This window comes from Vanacampus margaritifer, chromosome 17, assembly GCF_051991255.1.
Source record: "Vanacampus margaritifer isolate UIUO_Vmar chromosome 17, RoL_Vmar_1.0, whole genome shotgun sequence".
NCBI lineage: Eukaryota > Metazoa > Chordata > Actinopteri > Syngnathiformes > Syngnathidae > Vanacampus > Vanacampus margaritifer.
The window spans coordinates 10,981,351-11,005,485 of record NC_135448.1 but is presented as its reverse complement, the minus strand read 5'-3'; the positions used below and the strand labels follow the sequence as shown (position 1 = coordinate 11,005,485).

Genomic DNA, 24,135 nt, shown 5'->3' with positions numbered 1-24,135 from the left:
AACGTGGTAAATATGATCTTTGTAAAAACTAGCACTATCGGATCTCATCTTGTAACTAATTATTTATATAGGTTGTGTGTGTGTGTGTGTGTGTGTGTGTATGTATATATATATATATATATATATATATATATATATATATATAGATAGATATATATATAGATAGATATATAGACATATATATATATATATATATATATATATATATATATATATATATATATATATATATATGTATATATATATATATGTCTATATATATATATATATATATATATATATATATATATATATATATATATATATATATATATATGTGTGAGTGTGTGCGTAAGCAATTTTTAAGAAACCACCACTCCCGAGGGGACACAACCAATTATAGATTTCAAACATTTGCAGTGCACATGTTATCTTACCAATGAGAAGTTGACAATTTTGCTTATGTATGTAAATGGCTTGGACTTTTGTCAGACACACTGACACAGGCTAGCACTTTAACATTGCAAATAAATAAATAAAAACACTAACAAAAATACAAGAAGAATACATATTTGTATGCTTACATAGCAAGTGACCGCGTATATGTAAGTAACCGTGTAATCATTTGTGACTATGTACATCTGATGCAACAAAACCATCATAATAATATTAGTCAAGCCCCATTTTTGGCTGTAGATTAAAGTGTTGTGTAAGGCATTGTGAGCGGGATATAAAAGTGTTTGTCAAATGCTATATGGCCATTCATCATGGAGTTACTGAGACATTCAACAAAGAAACCACAAAAAAAAAAAAAGGAGTGGGGGGGGGGGCGTAGTCAGAGCTGCCAAATTGTGTGGGAATCAAACATCAGAACCATATTTTATGGCAATGAAACAAACAAGAATGACAGGCAAAAAGTCTGGCATGATCAATGTAGATTTAAAAAATTGTCTCGTCTTGCTGTTGTGCATTATAATCATTTTAATTATAAAAGGTGCATTTTTAAGGAGCACCACAGCCCCCACCCCTCCCCCCCAAAAATTCTATTGCGCTTTAAATACTACAAAATAACATTTGCGCTGTATATCAAAGCAAGAGGTAGACTTATTGGTAGACTTGTTGACTAAAGGCCCAATAAGATTTAAAACTCCTTGAAAGCATCACTAATTATTTTTACATTGACAAATTAACTTTGCTAAAATGATTACTACAACATCACCTGAACAATATTTCAGGAGATAGAAAAGGTTTGACCCCCAAATTTCTCATGGCCCCCCCCCAAAAAAAAGTCATTTAAAATTGCACTGAGGTCAAAGGTCAAATCAGCTCACCTCGTTTGCTTGGGGTAGAATATGAGGAGTAATATTATTGTAATTAAACTTTAGTTATTATTAGTCATGGGAATATTTGGCAAGCTAACGCCTTGCTTTTGTCGGCCAACGCCATAAGTGAGTTTTCAAACTTGGACACCGAACGAAAGAGACAAACTAGCTTAGCACTAGCTAGGATGAGGCTAGTAGTAATGAAGACGGGACCAAAGAGAAAAAACGTCAACAACATGAGGAAAGAAGTGAGGAGAGAAAGAGAAAGGTGAATGATGGCTCTGCAGGGAGGACGCGCGCAACCATCTGCCGTTGATTACCTGCTGTTTGCTCTGCGCTCACCTTCCTCCTCCTCCTCCTCCTCAAACTCCTCCCCGGCAGCCCAGCGGCTTGATGCGGAGAGCCAGCCGAGACGTCGGGGACCCTCTCGGCGCGCACGCTGCAAAGCAAGCAAAAAAGTTTCACTTGATTTGTGACTTTCCGCGTTATTTTTACACTCCTCGCCCGACTCCGCCGGGGTTTGGACACACATGCCTCCTCTTGTCTGCGTGTCACTAAACAAATGAGCGCACACAAACACACAGAGCGGCCGTCTAAGGGCCTCTCTAATGGATTCTGAAGATTCCAATTTCCCCTCTGCCACCAAAGACAGAAAACCCTCTGAGCTCAATTACCCCTGTCTCACAACAGACGAGACGGCAGGCACACACACTTGGACGCATCCTTTTTGGTAATCGCACACACATACGTGCGCAACCTTAAGCTGCCGTGACATACAGGGGATCGTGCAATCGGAGTCACGCGGGCAAAGTGAGAGCAGTATTAGCGGCAGGTAGATTTTATGCGATAGGAGGAAAGCTGATGAGATGGAAGTCAAGCATGGAGGAACACAGGGACACGCGCAACCACGGAGCCTGAAGGAAGACGTCGAGGGGAGATATAGGACGCGCAGGCCTCCGGCTTATATAGAAACCACTCTTCCAGAAACCTTATTAAATTGTACAATTAGCTGAACGTCTCAGGCTATAAATAGGTTCACTTTTCCCCATCGCGTGATGTCAGTCAGTGTTTCGGGCTTGGACTGCTGGGGGGAAACAAAACAATTTAAATTATAGCGAGGCTCCCTCTTTGTCTGGCTACCCTTTTAACGGGATAATTACTAGTCTATTCATTCGCGCTCAGCCAAGGCGATACATCACATCACCACGCAGCGGCCTTGCTTTCCTGCGATAAACGTGGGGGGCTGCGCCATTGATATCAGCTCAGCGTCTGCCACCGGGTTGCACCAATAGTGGCTTTTACAGATTAAATAGCCTCCTGCCAGAACGCGGGGCGAGGCGCACCTTGCTTTCCGAGAGTGACGCCGACACCTCCCCGTGGGGCCTGACAATGAGGAAATGAGCAAGAAACAGGAATGAAAAGGAAGAGAGAGGGAAGCAAAAAGGCATCTATTATTCAGCGCGGCCCGATCCCCGCGTACGCGCGCCATTAAAAATAGGAAATCCATAGCGGAGACAAATGGCTTCTAAATGAAGCGCTACAGGAGGAGAGCGGAGATAGGGACCCCTGTCACATGCGTTTTAATTGTCTCCCAGGGCGATAAGGGGGATTTATCAAATTCATCACGCTGCTGAGGCCCGTCGTGCAGACTATGACGAAGGCTCCGGGCACGTGTTTGGCGGTTTAAAGATTCCCGCCTTGAGAAAAGGGGCGAGAGCAAAGCCTGGCTTATTGTCAAGGTATTTATTTCTGGCCATTACGAACACTTCAAATTGATTCTAAAACACTTTATTTATTCATTAATGTTATGGAGGTATTACTAAATGTCTTTGATTTGACTCACGCAATTGCATGTGTTTTTGATCTCCATTGCTAAATTGATAATCATCAGTTAAGCGTGAGACAAAAACAACATTATACCTCCGTGCCAATGAGGCCCAATGTCATCCAGAAACAATTAAAAAGCCTTTAATGAGCCACACGGTAGCACCGGGCGACATGTTCCATAGACGCTATAATGGAGATGGACGCTTTAGTTGAAGTCACGCTCTTTCCTGCCTGGCTAATTATTCACCTGGTGCCTCCACAAGGCCACCACGAACACATTGTAAAAAGAAAGTATAAAATCAACATCAAGATTTCTGATTAGAAGCAACATTGTGATAAGCTAGCCACGCGACAATTAGATGTACTACTTTAGCTACTTTACCTGCATGAAAAATATATAAATTCCAATAGCTGTAAATTCACGTATATGGATATATTACACAAAGCATTAGGACCATAATGAGGCATAGCATATAGAATAGTATAATGTCACTGAACTGAGTATAATGTAAAGTAGCATAATGTAGCATAGCTAGCTAGCTAGCAAGCTTAACGTAGCGTCACTTAAGAGACAGAAAACTACAAACTGCTTGCCGTTGATTTTAGCTGCAGAAATAGTTGTATCAAAATAAATGTCGATCGAAAAGCAGCCTATACAAGCTGCCTGATGACGCAAGACATGTAAATAAACCAAACCACCGCTAGAATGTCATGGCATAGCAGCCTAATGTCTAACGACGAGCACCAGCAAACACTACCCTCTCCAAAATGGATCGTTATGATCTGTCTCCAACAAGATGGACTAAATGCTGCTAAGGTCATCAAAATGGTTACAGGCACCACCATAAAAGCTGCCAGTCATGTCCGAGACATAAAATTTGCGTTGGAGCACTTCAATAGAAAAAACGGCATCAATCAAAAAGGCTATACTTGAGATGACAAATCAGAGGGCGCGCGTATATGGGGATGATTGGAAAGACTGGAAAGGGAGCCACTTGCAAGCCGAGATTGGATTGAGAATTTCGGAACAAGGGTAAAAGGCGAGGCAAGGCAACAACAGTAAGGTTTTGGGCTGCTTGGGAAATTGTATATTAAATAAATAAATACTGGTAGTTACAAACACTGAGTCTTCAAACGTAATCAGTTTATCCCCCTATATTCTGGACAGGACTGGACAAAATTCTTGCACATCACTCATGTCATTAATTAAAATTACGATTAGAAAATAAATGCAATAGCATCCTAACTTTATTCTATCATTACTACACCGATTTTTATATTACATCATCATAGCGATTCCTGAACCATAGAAAATAGGCTGTCTGACAACTATGAGTCCTATCATGATCACATCAAGGTGGTTGTACGAAAGTAAGAGCACTGTTAGTTTAGAATATGACGCAAGTAAAAGTAAAAAGTACCCCTCCCCCAAAAAGTACTAGACTTCCAAAGAAAAGTACAAGACTTCCACAAAGTAAACGGTGGAAAAAATACTCAAATACTGAATCACTGGTGAGTATATTTGTAATCAGAGCATGAATGTCAAATAGAGCAAAAAATAAATGAAGATATTGGCCAACAACATTGATGCTAAATAAAATAGTCTTCACAAAACCCATAAATAAAGCAAAAAAATCTGCCACAAAAAAGAGTCCTGAATTAAATGTTTTTGCCTACACTGCTGAAATAGCAGCTTTAAAAACAGCTAGGTGGAAAAAATAACCCAATTAGGGTCAAATGTCTTGGGTTGTTTAGGACAAAACTGTCCATGTTTTTGGAAAGCTGGGTCAAATTGACCGATCTACTACATGGGTCAAATTTGGGCCCATCTGTTCTAGAGTAGGCTTGCCACGCAGAGATGACTAAGAAAACCAAACCATACTTTCTCAAGGTAAAAGTGGAATTGTTGTAGGCTGAAATGTTGACCTTATTTCATGTGTTTCATAGTTTGTACAAATGAATGCCATTTCCCTCTATTGTTTCTGCCATGTTTGAGTTACGTGTCTCTCTCTGTGTCTGACGACCCAAAGATTGCACATGTAATAATAGATACAAATAAAAGTAGTGAGAGAAATGTAGTGCGCATTGTAACCCTAATAGTAAATAGAATGTTGTCCACTCATCTCCAAACTTCCTTACCCAAGTGAATGTAATGGAGTAAATGTAGCGCGTAACCACGCACCTCGAGATCACATAGAACATGTTAAAATCAGCCACGGACCACACCGCTAGATAAATCATAGCATACTATTGGATATGAACGCCAATCTTTCTGGAAGACCGCCAGTCAACAGTGAGCATTGTGCCTGTTTGCGTTGGATCCCATCACCCTAGCTCGCCTCTTGAATCCCTCTTCACTTTAGCAAAAATTACGCCAAGCGATAAAGACCGCGCCGAAACGTTATAAACGACCCCATTACATTAATGACGGGAGAAATTAGGGTATAATTAGCGAATGGCCGCTTTTTATGATTGTTACAATTAACCCTGGCTGTTGTTACAGGTGACCCTCGCCGTGGAGGAGCCCGCATTAAATGACCCACTGCTCCCCTCTGAATCAAAGGGACGCACGCTCGGTGAAATCATCTGGGATTACAACAATAATGACGACGGCGCAGTACGCAGGTGTGTGCGCATGTGTGCATCTTTAGTGATAGATGAATGACAGCGGGCATGGCAGCTCATCTTCTCTTAGGCGACAGGGTGACAAAGTGAGATGTTGCAGTGGAGAGACAGCACGACTGGCAGAAAGATATCTTTCACACACACACGCGCACACACACGCGCACACCCTCTCCATCCTTTTAGCCTCACCTCTGTCCACCTGTCTGCACCCCCCACCCCCATGTTCCTTGAAAGTGAGCTGTCTCCTTGTCTTCCCCACAGCCTGATCCCGTCAGAGACCCCCAACACCCCCTGCCTCATAATACCACCCATTTCCAATCAATGGCAGCGCCATGAATATTTCACACACCTTAGGCCCGCAAACACAGGGAGGGGGAGGAGGCGTGTCCCGTTGCCCTGGGGGAGGGGGGTGGGGGCGATTTAGGCTGTTGAGGCGCCTGGATGGTAGAGAGAAGGGGGCTTCTCTTTCTGAGTCAGACATGGCCAATAAGTCATTAGGGGGGGGGGGGGGGGGGGGGGTTTAGTGATGTCGAGGGGAAAATGTGGCAGACAGGAGCAAAAGGACGTTTTTTTCTTGCCCCTCCCCCCCCCCCCCCTTCTTATTCGTCTATTCTCTTTCTTCTGACCCTCTTCTCTTCATATCACCTATTTTATTACCCACACACACTCAACACCATCTTCTCTCACTACCCCCCCCCCCCTCGTCCCACCTCTCCCCTTCCATCTGTCTTGCTTGCTGCAGTGCCCATGCTGCCAGGCAGTATAAATCACATCTCTGGGCTTGGCTGCAATGGGCCTGAAAATAAAAAGGTATAAAAGTGTCAGGATGAGCTACTGGCTGGGGGGGGGGAGAATTCCTTTATGATAGGACTAAATCCTCACACACACACACACACACGCACGAGGATTGCTTGTGTGACGCATACACGTGCACAACGTTTGCCTACAGAACGAAGATGCAGCCATCTCCATCCAAGTGGTTTAGCTTTCTGTCCACAACATTCCGCCACACAGAATAAATACATCATCTTCAGGCCAAGCCAAAATCAGCTGTTATCTGCCCTTGTTGACAGTTCACTACTTTTGTTTACTGCAAAAAATAACTTATGGATGGACATAACATAAATCTCTCATTTGAACAGGGGTGTGTAGACTTTTTAAATCCACGGCATCAATGCTACAAATGGCATTCAATCATGGCAGGACTGGCCATCTGGCATAGAGGGCAGATGCCTGGAAGGCCGGCATCTTTTGGGGCTGATGCAGTGCTATCTCATAATTATTCCCGTCCAGCACACCCAAAATAGGAGAAGCTGCTGATTAATACATTTAGAATATTGGGGTTGTCAAATTTGATAATAATCTGTCTGCAAAGAACAAAATGTTAGTCTTAGCCAATGCCAATTATATACATAATTTCTACAACATACATAGCACATGACCACATGGCTGAGAAGTCATAGTTCATTCGTACAAAAAGTGCATGGGAGAAGTACACTGTAAGCAAGGCAACGGCCAATAAAAATGGCATCATCCAGCAAATTAAGATCAGCAAAGCCTAGCTTTTTTACACACACTTGATCATTGCATTATGAGTGCTTTTCACAAGTTCCTGCAAGTGGTTAGAGGCTATCACTACTTCATATGATAGATACAACAAATTAGATAATACAATACTCAACTTTGGAACCAAAAACCCCCAAAACAAAAATGTTTTTCAGGTAATAGTTCTTAATAGATGCATTTCAAAAACCCGAGCTGCACCTAATCTGGTGTTAATGTGCAAATGTAAAAAAAATAAAAATTACAATGGTATGCTGTATACTGTACAGCACTACTAGTCCAAAATATGGCATTCTGGTTAATATTGCGTTAGTGGAATATGAGTTGAGCAGCAAAAGCCAGCCATTTTCATCCATGTCAGGGGGCGGCCATTTAGCCATTTGCTGCCGCCTGAAGATGACATCACAGTTGCTCAGGTAACAACCAATCAGAGGGCAGCTTCAGAAAACAGGTGAGCTGTGAATGGCCATTGGCTGAGCCCTGAGCAACATCGATGTAATCTTCAGTCGACAGCAAGTGGGAAAATGGCCGACCCCCGAGATGGATAAAAACGGCTGGCTTTTGCTCCATAAAGCATACAGAATGTATATGTGAAGCAAAAGTAATATGAATCAGAATGTCACGTTTAGACTTGTGAGGCCACATATAACATATTATTGTCAAGAAATGCGTAAGTTTGACTTCCACTTCAAAACAGTGTAGGAGGATTTCCCCACCGGATCATCAAATAAAATGCATGCAGCGATAAATGTAGGATATCATGAATCGTCCCTAAACCGACAAAAGACATTTATGGTGGCCTGTAATGTATTGAGAGCCCTCTGTTGGCAGGCATGTTGTTAAGGTAAATGGCTATGGGAAAAGGGAATTTCCAAGACTGAAAGTGAAGAGTCTATCACTCGCGCAAATCAACCTACAGCTCACTACCCCTTCAAGCAACATACCCATTCGCACTTTGTCATTTCCATTATATGCTAGAAACACACACATACACACTCATTGTAAGTAATGCTGATAAAGGTGCGCAACTCCCTGTGTGTGTGTGGGGGGGGGGGGCATGTCAAGCAACGGTGGGATTTCTTAGGCTTGATTTGCTGTTTTAACTGTATCGATCACAAAATGAAAAGGCAAGAAAATAGAAGCAGAGCATCCCAACTGCCCCCACCCTTGCGTGCGCGTGTAAGTGGGTGAGTATTTATGTTCACATTAGCAAGTCTCTGGAAATGCCCGCACACAAACACACACCCACAAATTGGCTCATCCATACCTGCATTAAATGTAATAAACCTTGCTCTGATGAGCAAGCTCCCGTCGACCTTGGAACTCTGAGGAAAGACAATGCAAGGGGAGTCGTGCTGTGAAGGGGGGGTAGATAAGAAGTAGGCAGGCATGAAGGAAAAGGGGGGGGTGGGGGGTTAACAGATTAGCGGAGGAGGGCGGGGAGGTATAGAATAAGAGCATGTGAAGCTGCTCAGTATGTGGCAGGAGGGCAGCGGCCGCCCGCTCGCTCTTCATCTCTGCTCATCTGGAATGCAAAAGCGCTTTCCGCTGCGACGCCCGTAACTGCTCCGGAGAGAAGCAATTACAACGGCTCCATTCACTCAGAGAGAAAGACACGCATGGCAAGAGGAGGGTAATTAATAAGGAGATGGACGGGATGGAGGAGGGGGAGGGATTCCGCGCCGGCTCCCCCGGAGAGATTGAAGCAGCGCTATCGATCGCTCGGGGGGGGGGGCGGCCGCGCAGTATCGACACGCACGGCAATCGATCCGGCTCATAACTTATGGCCAAGAGGTCAAAGGTCACGCGTCTCCTCGAGTGCCTTTTGAAATATCCCCTTGTTACTTTTCTCCCACTCAATTAGAAGACTTCAGCCCGATATGACCTCACGCGCATTGTTCCCCCGCTCGCCGCCTTCTGCCGAGCAGACACCGGCAGCGCATGGCGCGGCCGCGAGGCACGGCGGCGGCTTTTATTGCAGTCATTTAGGCCGGTAATATGTCATCTCCATTAGGCGAGTTTTAACACTCACAGATAGATGGCCCTGTGACATTTATCTGCGCGCGGGTCGTATTTTAGTAGTTAAATGGTCGGCGATGTGCAGGGTGCGTGCAAAATGAGTATGTGTGTTTAAGGAGTGCGACGGCAGGGTGAGCCAGGGCGGGAGCAAGATGCATTGACTTTTAATGATACTCCATGCGATAGCACTTTAGAGGTAATAATCCCAAATACAATGCATGGTGCCACCTTTGACCCCGGCTGAAAAGGGAGTGGGAAGAAGCGCCTCTCCTCGGCAGCAGAGCTGCGGCGAGCTGGGTCTTCGGTGTCAGCAGAAAACGGAACCATAATGAGAGGGCAGCCAATTAATGAAGCAGTTTAGGGATGGAAGCTGAGACTTGAGGGGGGGGGCAAGATGCGGAAGCGAAAAAATAAGATGAGACGAGAGAGACCGAAGCAGGACTTGAGTGCGAGTTGCGGCGGCTAATTGCTTCGAGGGATTTTGCCACTGGTGACTTTTGAAAGGGTTAGAGCTAAAACCACCCCCTAGTGATGGCGTCAGGTGAGAAGGTAAAAGAGTTAAGAACTAAGACCCATAGCTAACATCAATACAGTGTTGAGGTTGACAGAACTGGTTCCGGGCCACCAATCACATTTTGATTAGCTCGGGTTTAGAATCAATCCCCCAACACAAAATAAAATCTCATGCTGAGTCAAACCCATGACCGAATAGAATCTCTAACCATAAGAGACAAAACCTTCCCGCAAAATCCTGCCCACGTCAAGCCAGACAGCCGGAAGTTCACCTGCCTGGAAGCGCTAAAGTTGACTAATGTGACAGAAAATTAACAATTAAAAATATCACACAGGCCCTGAGTCTCTGCATGGTTGCGCTTTCACAACTCAGCGGACACTGTAATTGCCCAGAAATACAATTTGGGCTGAGCTTCCGCAGAGTGTTTTGGAGGTATGAAGCGCTTCAGCGCACACCGGCAACAGAGCTATAAATTAACAAGCCGAAATAGATATGAACGGGGAATATAAATGTTAGAACCCCCCCCCCCCCCCCCCCCTTGGGCTATTGGATTACAGTGCTAGGAAAAGACATTTAAAAAGAAAAAGGACCTATCATCCAATTGCAGTGATGAAGCAGAAAAGCAATATGTATTGTCACCTGGAAAAAGTAGGGAAAAAAGAGAAATCATGCCCCCCCCCCCCCCCAAAAAAAAAGAAATGTTTGTATGTTTAATAACCTGCATTTATTAATGCATGTACATGCATATATTTTGTTGCTAGTATTCCCTTTTACATCCATTTGTTGTGTATTTGGCTACCGAATTATATTGCCATTCCTCTTTTTATATTCACTGTAATAAATTTATCCAATGTTTATGTTGCCCTTCTCCCCCCCCCCCCCCCCTTACTTTTCTTAACAGTTCTACAAACACACACTTGCAGAGGATGCAACTCCTGAAAATGCATCTTTGGTCTCCCACACAAAAGCTGCTCTGATTGACCCCGAAAAGCAAGTTTCTGCGGTAAAACCAGTCAATATTCACGACAGGTCACTGGGGGGGGGGGGGGGCGCCAGTGTGCAAAACAGATGGCGCTTGACCAGGCCTGGCCATTTGCGACAGGTGTGGCAAGTCAAGATGGCGACTGCAAGGTGAGTACATGAGCAAATGTTTGCATTGTCTTTGCCATTTCTCACAACACTTAGGCTGCTGGAGGTTTGAGCACATCATGTCACAATCTACCTTACCTGCCCTGGCTTAGTGTAGCACGCTGCCCCCCCCCACCCCCTGTTAAAATTTCCTAGCATTGTAAATGTTCTTTGTTTTTTTTTCTGGAGAGCTCAGTATTGTTCATTTGGTAATTTTACCGATTTGACATGTCATCATCATTGCTCTGTCTTTTTTTTTTTTTTTTTTATGTGGGTGAGTATGTGTGTGTGTATTCATTAATTCACCTAAAACCTATTAAAAAATCCCATACTGTTCACTTCCAGCCAGACTTGTGAGGCTGTCAGGAGACCCGAGGAAGGAGCAAAGGAAAGTGAAATCCAGCACCACCCACTGGGCCACCAACCAGAGTCCTTCACCAAACCCAGAAACATCTAAATTCCAACAAATCAGGAAGACCTCAAGAGACCAAAGGAGAGACTGAGGAAAGGAAGGAAGGACAGACGAAGCAGAGTGAGATCCACAGACACCAGCCTCCACCGATTCAACGACCACAGGAAGAAGCCGATTGTGTCTGAGTTTCGACAGATGCTGGTGTGGTGGATCTGGCATGCATGAAAATCTCCACCAAAGAGGGGAGCCGTTGCCCCCTGCCAGGACAGAGCAAGCGTAACACCTCAGGGCCCCACGGCAGCGCCAAGGGACAACCACCGGCCGGAGAGCAAACCCAGGAGCAGGAGCGCCCCCCCCCAACCCAACGCGGCTCTGTAGCACCCCACCGGTCCACAGTCCCTGCCCCCCCCCCCCCCCCACCCATCCATGCCAACCCAGCCCCAGCCGCCTCCATCCTACCCCCCTTTTCAAATTTTTGATCCTGTTTCTTTTTATAAGATGAATATGATATAATTTTACCTCCAATTACTGCTTTTCCAGCTTCCCAGAGAAGAGATGGAGATAAGTCTGGAGAGTCATTTCCAAAAAGTTTCTTATAATTTTGTCAAAGTCTGCGCCGTTCAGCAGTGAGATGTTAAAACGCCATGTCGGTGGTGGTTTAAAGGCGTAATCAACTTGTAGGGAAAGGGAGATTGGCGCATGGCTGCTAATAATAATATGATGTATTTTTGTAACAGTTTTATCAGCAATAGATTTATTTGTAAGAAAATAATCAATTCTTGAACAAGACCGGTGCACAGCCGAAAAGAAGGTAAATTCCTTCTTATGTGGGTTTTTAAGTCTCCAGCTGTCGACGAGGCCAAAATCATCCATATCTTCCCCCATTACTTTAGTAGATTGTAATCGCCTTATACATGTTGTAATATTAGAACGGTCAATTAATGGATTTAAGACTGTGTTAAAGTCTCCTCCAATAATAATAGTAGAGTTCGCTGCTAAATCAAACAGCTGAGAGAAACAAAGTCATGGAAAAAGGCGGGAGCATCATTATTAGGGGCATATAAATGACCCAATGTATATATTTTATCAAATATAGTCACCTGAATAATAATGTATCGGCCCTCTGGGTCTGTTGTTGTATTATTTTAGAGCAAAGAATAAAATCTTACGTATGAGTATACAGACTCCTCCTTGTCTACCGTTATAAGGGGTATATAAAGCTCGGCTAATTTTCCCTCAGGTTTTTGTAGGAGGGTTTCTTGCAGGAGGCAAACATCCACTTTTAATTTCAAGAGATGGTCTGAAGTTTTTATTCTTTTTTGCCTGTGAGCGAACGCCACAAACATTCCAGGAAAGCAGAACTAATTTATGCATACAAACAATATAGAATCAGTCCTGTGTGTATATCCGTATAGGGTATTTGTTAATATAGGCATGCTATAGGATAGAATCAAAGTGGTTAATATAATTTGTGTAAAATATGAGGTAAAGTGCAAGTAAATATAACAGTGAAAAAACGGGCAGGGAGGTGAAAGTGAAGGAAATTAAACATAACACACCAGCAACTGGCAACCTAAGCGAGATTTTTTGTTTAAACATACTTTAGATATAGTTATGCATTAATATTATAATTATAATATAGCCTAAACATGAGTATGCATATTTTAGGTTCTATAACCACATATACAGTGTACATCTAATAATCAAACAAAGTTTAGTTGTAAATGTTGCTAATGCAGACCAACTCTTCCAGCGCTAAAATGTAGCCAAACCCAAAATGTGGTTACTGGTGTATTGTTATATGTTTAACCCCCCCTGCCAATGTCCAAATTATCCTCTCAGCTGTTTGATTTAGCAGCGAACTCCACAATTATAGGAGGAGACCCCAACACAGCCTCAAACCCATCAATAGATTGCTGTAATAATACAACCCACAAAAGTAATAGGGGAACATACGGACGAGTTAGGCCCCGCTGACCCAAAACCCCCACAAAGAAGAAAATCACCCTATTTCTTGCTGCACACCGGTCATATTCAAGAATGCAAATATTAGTAACAAATAAATGTATTGCTGTTAAAATTGGCACAAAAATACACCCCATAATTATTAGTGACCATGCACCAGCCCCCCTGGTCTGCCACCCCCATGCAAACAATTTCAACCCATGCCTGCAACCCCCCCCCCCCCCCCCCCACAAACAAAAACAACCCCTGAACACCGACATTGCCCCCACCCCCCCCCCACCCGAACAACGAAAGTTACACAAAAATGGCCCACGCACATATAATGTTTTAATCTAAATCCGGCTACTTAATTCTGTCTGCCAGCGAGTACCGCCACACCGCGATAATTTACATCGCTGTTTCTGCATTTGGCAACTAATGGTTGTGTCTTTATAGCCAGGAACGCAGGTGCGACCAGCTGGATGGAGCAGACCACATCAAATGACACCTCACAGCCACCAAGACTTACCCCCCATTGACCGCAAGGGCCAATATCCGGAATCACCGCATGCCAGTGGGTCAAAGTACAGCTCATGCTGCGCACCCCTTCACCTTCCTGACGACCTGTGGATTATTCACAGGGTGGCATGAGGCACCAAGAACCACTGAATGAGGGCAGCCACACGTTCCCAAAGGCCACCACCACCAATACCTGCCCTGAGAAGACTGACCCAGCAGCCACTGGGATAAGGGCTGTAATGAAAGTGACCATGCCCCCCCCCCCCCCCCCCCCCCCGGCCAAAAAAAAAAAAAAAAAACACAGAGGAGGGGAATCTGCAGCGCCCAACGTCCGGAGATCACCACCAAGTCCAAGCCGCACAAAATAAAAGTCTGCCTGGATAAATAAGACCCAAAATGAACACACAGCCATGCAGAAATACCCTTTTAATGTTTTTGCCAAACCTCCAACCATTTTCTAGGAATAAGGGAAGGCCCCCCCCCCCCCCCCCCCCCCCCCCCAAAAAAAAAGCAATCGCCACCAACCACAGCATGACCCCCCCTCCCCTCACACACCCAAATTAAAATGAGTTTGAGGATATACCCAGTGATTTGATGGCATATATGGCAATGTGATGATTTGGAGGGGAAGTGTTGAAAACAGTCCAATGTTTTGTTGAAATTATTAGTACACCAAGTTGTAAAGGGCCACCCCCCCCCCTGAGTCTGCACCATTGATAGACTAAGTAAACTGAATGCTAAGTTGAAATCAGACATATAATTGTCGTCCCACACACAGATAAAGTACAGTATATTTTACTTTGCCAATTGTAGTGGTTAAAGCAGCCCAAAATACAATCGCTCTTTTGGTGTGACCGTACATGATAGCATCATGTTCACCATGAGTAGTCCTGCAAGGTCCAGATGTAAGTTTCCCGGCCTCCAAGCATGTCATATGTGCAGTGTTGGTTTGCATGCATGAGTGGATTATGAACAAGACTTGTTTTGTGTCTTTCAGAGTCATGGGCAACCGGAATCAAGACATGTAGCAGTTTGCAACCCATTGATAAAGGGTCAGGAGACCTGAGGAAGGACCAAAGAAAAGAAAAGTGAAATCCATCACTGACCAGACACCACCCACAGGAGGGTCTGAGGAGGTTAGACCATTGGTTGATATTCAGAGGTTTTATTTTATTTTTGTAAAAAGTAACAAGAAATGTTTATTGTCTGATTATAAGGATGGGCTGCAAGTGTAGATTGAAATTGTCTATGTTGTAAGCTAGTCGTTGTTAGGTCACACAGCAAACCCAAGTTTTGAGATAAAGGTTTTCCACAGGCCAAGATAGCGGAAAGTTATTGTAAGATTTTAGTCCAGAAATATATAACAATAAAGCATGAAAATAAGTGTCTCCAGTGATTACAAGTGTTGGAGTTTGAGACTCCCATTTTCTTTGTCATATATAGAGTAATGTATGTTCTATGAATAATTTTAATGGTTGTGCTTTTCTAGCTAGGAAGCCAGTTGCTGCCAGCAGGATGGAGTAGACCACATCAAAGGCAAATATCCGGAATCACTGTATGCCAGTGGGTGAAGCCTACAGCTCATGCTGCTCACCATACTGATGACCTGTGGATTGTTTGCAGGTTGGCATGAGGGCAGCACCATGCTCACAAAGGCCAATAAACTGTAGCTGAATCATTACCCCTCCCAAATGTAAAATGTGTTTTAGCATAATATCCAGTGATGCACATAGTCGAATGTTTTATTGAGAAGGGTGACTCTCCCTGAGTGTGGAGCATTGATAGACCTAAGTGTGTGTTTTTGAAGCTATCTCAAAAATAAAGTAGTATTGTGTTAACCATGGTGTTTCTTGCAGGAGTGCCAAAATTTAAACACCACCCCCCTCACTTGGCGTTTGTAGTGCGTACTGTAAGAGTGCCACAGTGTAACCAACCACCCACCCTCCCTCCCTATGGGCATTTGTAGTGCGTACTGTAAGAGTGCCACAGTGTAACCAACCACCCACCCTCCCTCCCTATGGGCATTTGTAGTGCGTACTGTAAGAGTGCCACAGTGTAACCAACCACCCACCCTCCCTCCCTATGGGCATTTGTAGTGCGTACTGTAAGAGTGCCACAGTGTAACCAACCACCCACCCTCCCTCCCTATGGGCATTTGTAGTGCGTACTGTAAGAGTGCCACAGTGTAACCAACCACCCACCCTCCCTCCCTCCCTATGGGCATTTGTAGTGCGTACTGTAAGAGTGCCACAGTGTAACCAACCACCCACCCTCCCTATGGGCATTTGTAGTGCGTACTGTAAGAGTGCCACAGTGTAACCAACCACCCACCCTCCCTCCCTATGGGCATTTGTAGTGCGTACTGTAAGAGTGCCACAGTGGAAATTAAAAGTACAAAAACCTTAAGTACTATATTGTTTTTATTAGTAGTATGTCCTTTCTGTATGGAGCATTTAGTACTTGATGAGTTTCCAATTTTAACCCAAATACAAATGAACATTGGTGTGAATAATTTCCATCTCACAAGTTGACAGTAGAAATGCTTCTCAGCACATGTTTATTCAAGAGCTTTGTTACATGTTCAAGGATTTCACAGCTTAAAAAATAGCTTGGAACAAAGTGCTACTTGCCAGCTAAGTGAAAGAAGAAAAATGTCTGTTTATTAGTAAAGTTCTTCACTAGATGTTAACAAAATAGAACATCTTAGCATCTAGTGAAGAACTTTACTAATAAACAGACATTTTTCTTCTTTCACTTAGCTGGCAAGTAGCACTTTGTTCCAAGCTAACAACAAATGTGTCAACACTGCTTTCTCCACTCCTTTGTGTGGCTCTTCTGTCATTCTTGTGTGCCCGCAGATGCTGTAATCACCAGGCCACTTCTCTATGGGAGGAGAAAACAAAAAATAGTAAATGACACATGCAGCTACTCTGCATTTAAACAGTCAATCCTGCTATCATTTTTGTAAGGTCATGACAAATTTACCTGCACTTTCACTTGGCAGGTGAGAGAAGAGCCCAGCTTTTGCTTTCCTGTTGGCCGCTGTGAGCAGGTCACTGCTGATGGGAGTCAACCGGAACCTACTTGCAGATCAGACAAAAGCATCAACATTTTTACTCTATTTTCCACCATTGACACGATTAAAGCAGGTGCCAAATACCAGCCCATCACTTTGGATATGCCATTGACTTAAGCATTAGCAAAAGGCCTCCTAAACAAAGCACGTTTACTATCTTACAGATACTCATTTAACTGTTATCAACTATACTATTAGTTTTTGTCTATGTTGTGAACTAATTTCTTCATTTACTATGAATATACCTAGAAACAACTTGACGACTGGTGATTGGCATTGCACTTGCTCAGGAAAACACCCATTGTGGCGCAGTTCACATGACCAAACCCAGACCTGTGTGGTTTTCTGGCCACGCGCGCAAGGTCATCTGCAGTAGAACGCAAGTGGCAAATTGTGTTTTTAAGCGCTACAGAAATAAAGGTGGCGAGAAGTAAAATAATTCTTTCTGTCGTGAATTGCGATGAGGAGCAAATATTTACCATTGAGCACGCCACATATGAAAACATTGGAACCCTCTGGACTGAGGACTTTGACATGCTATGGACCCACAATGCTTTGTTGTATTATATGACCTAACCCCCATTTATAATGTAGACATTACAATTTACTTAAGGGATGCTCCGGTCTTTTATGTAGTTTGCATTCCTTTAAAACAATTTAAAATTACCATTTCGAAATAACTTCTGTTGATTTTGGAGCACGATATGATAAATTTTGGTTCTATTTTATATCAAAGCTTTCCTACTTTTTAGCAAGATTTGCTGGGGGTATGAATATATTTGCCCTTGCCTTTGTGTTTACATGTAGTATTGTTATATTGAAGGGTTCACCGCAGCGACTCAAATATCAAAAACTAATTAACCAACAGACTGGGCTCTAAAAGCCCTTCAATTACTGTATATTCAAACTTCACAACACAGTATTAATTATATACATTAGTTACTTTTATTGTATTTCACTCGAGGAATCATTCACAGATATATCACATGAGACACAAACAGGCAGAATTACTGACTGGGCCAACGCAGCGCCGTTGATGGGAGAGTTTGGCCAACTTTTTCTGCAGGGTAGCAAGATGGCCTCCATATGTCATGTGACCAATCACAGTAGTACTCAATGCTTATAAGTGACTAGTACTCAACTGCTGGTCACATGACATGAACGCCATCTTGTTACCCTGCTGAAACAGAGTTGGCCAAACTCAGCTCTGGGCTAACCCATTAAAAAAAAAAATGGGCGGAAAGCTAATAAATAAAATAATAAAAACTCAGCAACTGCCCATTGCATGACTGGAGTCTCACCTTACAAGAGGCCAACATTTTACCGCCATGCGGGTGCCCAAAGGACTACTTGATTCTGCCTGCCGTCACCTATTGCTCAGCTCTCAACACTTTACTAGTTGTTTTTTGGAGCTGGAGGCTGCTTGACCGGCTGGGCTGCAAGATTCGTTTGACGCTGGTAGCTTCTTCATCTCGACCCATTTGCCCTGCAACACAGATCACAGGAACAAAATTAAACACTACACATTAGTAGGTAATTACCCATTCCCAATTTACTCCGCAACTGTAGTGTTACCTGGTCTCATGTGGCAGCCGGCTCATCGTCCGCAACGTAAAACAAAACCCAAATTAGTTTGATGCTGGTCGCTACTTCTTGATCGGCACATCCGCACTGCAACAGATCACAAGAACAAAATAAAACACTACACATTTGTAGGTTAAAACCTCCCATCCCACATTTACTCCGTGACTAGACGGCAGGCTAGCTAGCCTAGCTCCATTCCCCGTGTGGAGACGGGTGGAATAGGCACCGCTGACTGACTGGCAAACAAGCCAGACGCAAGGAGAGTGCGAGAGCGGCGACTGGCCCGTTTACCAGCCAGCCAGCGATGCCTCGCCACCCGTCAACACAGGGAATGGAGCCAGGACGAATGGAAGGATTGTTTTTTTTTGTCGTGTCAACTAGTGTTACCTGGTCTCGTGTCTCATCTGGGGCTCATCATCCGCAACGTAAAATATCCTCATTTGTCTGGTGCTGGTAGCTTCTTGATCTCGACCATTTGCCCTGCAACAGAGATGACGGAAACAAATTACAGTAGTTGTAGTAACACAGGATCACAGGAACAAAAATAAAAACCTCCTGTCCCCCATTTACTCCGCAACTAGGCGGCATGCTAGCTAGCTAAGCTAAGCTAGCAAAGCTAAGCTAAGCTAGGCTAGCTAGCAAGCTCCATTCCCCGTGTGGCGACGGGTGGAAAGGCACCGCTGACCGACTGGCAAACAAGCCAGCCGCAAAAAAAAAAAGGCGACTGGCCTGCTTACCAGCCGGCCAGCGATGCCTTCCCACCCGTCAACACAGGGAATGGAGCAAAGACTAATTTAGGAAAGCAAGTTGATTTTTTTTTTTTTGTCGTGTGAACGAGTGTTACCTGGTCTCGTGTCTCATCTGGGGTTCATCATCCGCAACGTCTAACAAAATCCATGGTAGCTTGCATCTAACTGCAAATCAGATCACAGGAACAAAATCTCACTTTATTAAACAGACAACATACTTTAAAAGAGCGCCAAATTTGACAAAAATCTATTTTGATTGACACTGTACAAAGGTCAACACTACACACAAGTAATTACAATCAGATCAATTGAATGCGTTTCTGTTAAAGGGGTAATAAATAACCATTATGAAATAGATTACTTTTTGCCATGCTGCCTGTGTTCAAAATGTTTTTATATATAGTGTACCAAATACATACACTTGTGTTGCAAATTATTCTACCACTCTGTGGCTAAGTCTTAGCATGTTTTACACTTTCTTGCTTAATCAGATCCAATAGGAAATACACCAACGCAACTCCAATTACTAATATATTTTGTGTTCTCGGACAACTTTAGCCAAACCCTTAATTTATTTTTATTCAGGTGTTAAAAGCCTTGGCGTTTAAAATTTAAGGCTAATGTAAATTAAATGTGATATTTTTCCTCCTTCCAGACAGTCAATGGTGTCCTTGCAAAATGATGACGTCCATGTAATGGTCAATTAAGTCAAGAGGGGAGGTCACGTTCCTTCACAGGCAAGGATATGAAGATAAAAAAAGACAAAGACAAACAACTGGAGGCAAAGTGGAAATGCTTCCTGGGTGTGTCAGAAAGAGGATGCCGTCGGTGACTGCTTTGATACCTCAAGTAAAAAGGTTGGGGGGAATCCCCAGATGACAGCTGAGCAACTGTGATCGGATTTGTCCGAGGAATGTACTCAACTCTCAGCCCAGACAAAAAAATAATAAAAAGGTGCACAGTGTGAGCTCAAGCCTTCCATGCTACAACCGTAGGTGCTCCCCTGCTGACTTCAAAGAACAAGAAGCGTCCACTCAAAACCCACGTGGACCAACACAAAGGTCGTGGAATGTTCTTCTCAGGAGCAACCACACTACATTTTTACTTTTTGGTTGATGAATCATCAACATGTCTGGAGAAGAAAGGAGCCCTGTAAAGAAAAGTACACCTTTCCCAAAGCAAGTGGACTGTCATCCATTGTGGTTTGCTTCTTCGGAGACCGGCAACCTCCAACAAGACAATTCCAAGCATGCCTCCAAATCTCTGGTTGCAGACAAAGTGCAAGAAGAGGCTGAAGTGGCAGGGGTGGCCAAGTTGGGTCCTCAAGAACCACTATCCAGCCCGTTTTCCCATGTCCCCCTCCTTCAGCACAGCTGAATCTAATGATCAGTCCATCAGCAAGCTTTGCACAATCCTGATCATTAATCAGGTGTGTTGGTGGAGAGAAACATGGAAAAAAGGCTGATGTGGCTTTCGTGGACCCAACTTGGCCACCCCTGGAGTAGGGAAGCTCAGCGGGGACGTGAAGAAAACAGTTGCTGAACACAAGGCTGATATGTGATGAAAAGAGGCCTTTTCCCATGAGCAATGGGCAAAGATAGCCGTCGACGGCCGCAAGAACCTTGTCTCAAGATAGATTTCGCATCTGAAAGAGGTTTTCATTCCCAAAACCGTTGCATTATTCTTACCAAGCGCAGATTACATTTAGAATGATTTTGTCAATCAATTAATCACAATAACATGTTTTGCTGAATTACAAAAACAATAAACCTGCTTTCATTCAAGTTGCATATGTTCATTTTACAAGTCCTTTAAAAAATTTAAAAAACAGTCCAACTTGCTGAAACGCTAAAATGGAGGGGAGATTTAATACTTAAATTTTTTTAACACTAGCATGTATAATATACGTCAAACTATAGTTTGGGGATTTATCATAAAAGTACAGTTAATTGATGAAATTGGCTATGTGAATAAAAAGGGGTGTTTGGTTTTATGTTACATGCGTGTGTAAAAGGTTAATTGTTAACAAGTCCTGCTAATATCTAATAAAGCATTTTTGTTTTTTGATAAACTGACTACAAATCACTTAATAGGAAGTTGGACTTATGTTCTTTTACGTCTTCCGAATTACTTTCAACCAACTATGACATGTGCTCTACTTTTGTATATTGTAATGTGTTTATATGTTAAACAGTGAAAAGATTACAAAAAAGCACCAACTATAGACAAGCTGTACATTATGCAAGCCATTTGCTGCTTTTATTCTTTTTGGGCTGATGACTCAACATGTCCCAATCCCGGGATGTGCCAAGTATGTCCTCTGGACTAAAACAAATGACTTCTGGGTTACATTTATTTGCCATACTTTTTTAAATTTCATTCTTTCTTTACCTGTATACACCCTTATTATCCTGGTCCAGTTCCTCTTGGTACCCCTTACAAAATCTGATGACTCCACAACCCTGAAACACAAAAAATAAAAGGGGGGTTAGTGTTGATCAATATGATAGTCGTTCCGCAAACCCTACACTGCACATTCCGGCTTTCAAATGCCGTCCTCACCCAAGATAATCCTGTTCTGGATCCAGGCAAGCCACAACTACAAACCAACATTAGAGTCCAACCAGCAGCTCTCTAAACCTGCCCTCATTTCAAATCTTCCTTTCTAGCGTACAACACAATTGGCATCCAGAACCAAACTAAACCAAGGCACAGCCCAGAGATCAACACTCTGCCCCCCACACATCATACATAACTTTTGTGTGCCGCTGGTGTCTTGACTTGTGGAATTGTTCCTTTGACTCTTCTTTCTGCCTGCAAAACACACACAAAAAAGTGAAAAGATTTTCAGAAATGTGATGAAATGACAAGGAATGACAAACTTCATATGTGAACAGACAAGGAACTTAGCCAGAGACCACAAAAGAAAAAAAAACATTTACATACCACCATTAATAAAATATTCGACAACCAATTAACGGAAACACTTTTAAATAAACATAAAAAACCCTTACTGTTCCATTCCCCAAGTAAACCCCATCGGGACTGTCATTTACAACAAACACAAACATGGCCGGCATTCCCAAAGATAATAAATAAAACAACCACAAATGCACGCCAAAAACATTGGAAATACCGCAAAAAGATACAACAGCGCTTAAATGAAACAAACGGAGTGAATTGTGGCGTGCTGTGCTCACCTCAAACGCTGTCGTGTTCGTCAAGTGTAAAAATCCTGCAACAAACAAAACATCGTCGTGAGAAACGGGAACAAACCACAAACATATGTGCGGGTGTATCCACTTACCTGACGGTCATCGTTTTGCCGCACGTGTGCACTGCGTTTGATAAATGCCCTTGTGAACGAACACACCTGTCACCAATTATGTGATCTGCCAAACGCCAATCAAAGCCAACCTTCTTCTTCTGCTTGTTGAACGACGCTTTGCACACTAGCGCCACCTGGCGACTCGTCATGACTGCTTTGGTTTACCGCGGAAATTGTTGGTTTCAAAGTGAATCACAAGAACGAAAAGTCTTGGATTGCGTTTCTCTGCTATTTTTATGCTTCTTAATTAACTGCTTGTATTTCACATCATCCTCGGCTGCTTCCAATTTTCACCTTGCTCGGGAGTTGAGGTTCTGTCTTTGCGGCTCAACCACTGATCTGTATATATAACTGGACAGCTGATAGGCCAACACTTTTGAAACCGCGAGTAGCCACGGAGGAGGCGGGAGTTTTGCATTCCTGGTTTTCACACATCAGCTTTGTTTCCGTTTCCTGTTAGCAATGTGTGGGCTGGGTCCCAGTTCTTCAGCCGGCGGGTGCGAGTGTGTCTGTCTCAGATGACCGAAGCATTTCAGAGAGTTGAGGCGCCCCCGAGAGTGTTGGAACGCGGCCATCAGTCGCCGAAACGAAGCTAATGTGGAAAACCGGAAGTCCGAAGTCCGTGGCATCTACCCAATTACTCAATATCTTTTGTAATTTTGAGCTTTCCTTACCGAATGTTTTGTTTGGATTTTTTAACCTTAACAATTCGTTTGAAAAATATATATTTTTTAAATGAATCTCTTAATTAAATGTAAATGTGTAAAGTCAAAACCAATTTCTTTTCTTCTGTTTTTGAAAGAGATGGATGTATATTTACGGTCAATCTCTACTTCCAAAAATAAGAAAGCTATCAAGACCTTAAATTTGTGTTCTCATTTTGGTGTTTTTTATATTTCTTAGTTTAAGACCCCTGGCATATTTATTTTACTTTTTTTATTTTCCTTTATTGTTGTGTACTGTGATGATTGTTTGCCATGTTTGGCTTGTGGTTTCAATTGGTTAAATAAAGCATTTAGAAAAATAAAATAAATTAAAACATCTACCCCATTACTCCTCCCAAGAAACGCTTCTCAGCATATGACATTTACAATATCGAGATTGGAAAACATTTGAGACAGTACTTAGTTGAAACGGCATGATTTATGTTTTAAATTTGTTAAACAACAAGATGACTTCAGACATTTACAGCTTGCTTTTGATATATGTATTAATTATATGCATGATTTTTACAGGATAAAACGTGTAACTGTTTTTTTTTTTAAGATTTATAGGCCAACCTGTAATTCGACTAATTTTGCCTCTGCCAAATCTATTAGGGTCTAAGCAGCATATAACTGACCACTTGTTATAGTGACCACCCCGCCATGTTTATTTTTCATAGGACATGTTAAGGTTAAGCTTGAGATGACGCCTGCAACCAAATAAACAAGAGAAAATATTCATTTTGCCGAGTGCAGTCATCCAATAACAGGCCTGCAAATACATTTTCAGGCAAGGCGCCGGTGTGTGTGTGGGTCGCATGTATACGTCTCGGGGCATGTGT

At 43.0% G+C, this 24,135-nt stretch overlaps 3 long non-coding RNA genes across 16 annotated transcripts in view; 2 read left to right on the top strand and 1 right to left on the bottom strand.

The window, feature by feature from the left end:
* The window catches only part of LOC144037480 (uncharacterized), a 70,105-nt gene extending 55,983 nt beyond the window's left edge, over positions 1–14,122 (top strand). For 11 of the 12 annotated variants that reach the window (XR_013288910.1, XR_013288912.1, XR_013288914.1 and 8 more), the window contains 3 exons: positions 5,632–5,753; positions 10,751–10,980; positions 11,323–14,122. This is a non-coding gene — a long non-coding RNA (uncharacterized LOC144037480). The remainder of the gene's footprint in view (positions 1–5,631; positions 5,754–10,750; positions 10,981–11,322) is intronic. The other variant, XR_013288917.1, reaches the window with a different exon arrangement.
* Positions 14,123–14,326: 204 nt separating this feature from the next.
* On the top strand, positions 14,327–21,029 carry LOC144037483 (uncharacterized). 2 transcript variants are annotated; one of them, XR_013288922.1, is made up of 6 exons: positions 14,327–14,757; positions 14,850–14,988; positions 15,342–15,475; positions 16,711–16,760; positions 16,857–17,001; positions 19,917–21,029. It is a non-coding gene; the product is annotated as an uncharacterized LOC144037483 (long non-coding RNA). The 2 variants fall into 2 exon arrangements; XR_013288921.1 differs by lacking the exon at positions 19,917–21,029 and having other exon boundaries at positions 16,857–17,019.
* On the bottom strand, positions 16,605–22,684 carry LOC144037482 (uncharacterized). Of its 2 annotated transcripts, XR_013288919.1 has the most exons (10): positions 22,569–22,684; positions 22,462–22,496; positions 22,013–22,075; positions 21,653–21,723; positions 19,357–19,426; positions 18,900–18,992; positions 18,504–18,599; positions 18,230–18,414; positions 16,838–16,932; positions 16,605–16,735 (listed from the first exon to the last, which is right to left on the bottom strand). It is a non-coding gene; the product is annotated as an uncharacterized LOC144037482 (long non-coding RNA). The 2 variants fall into 2 exon arrangements; XR_013288920.1 differs by lacking the exons at positions 16,605–16,735; positions 16,838–16,932 and having other exon boundaries at positions 17,851–18,414.
* Between the last annotated feature and the right edge of the window lie 1,451 nt (positions 22,685–24,135).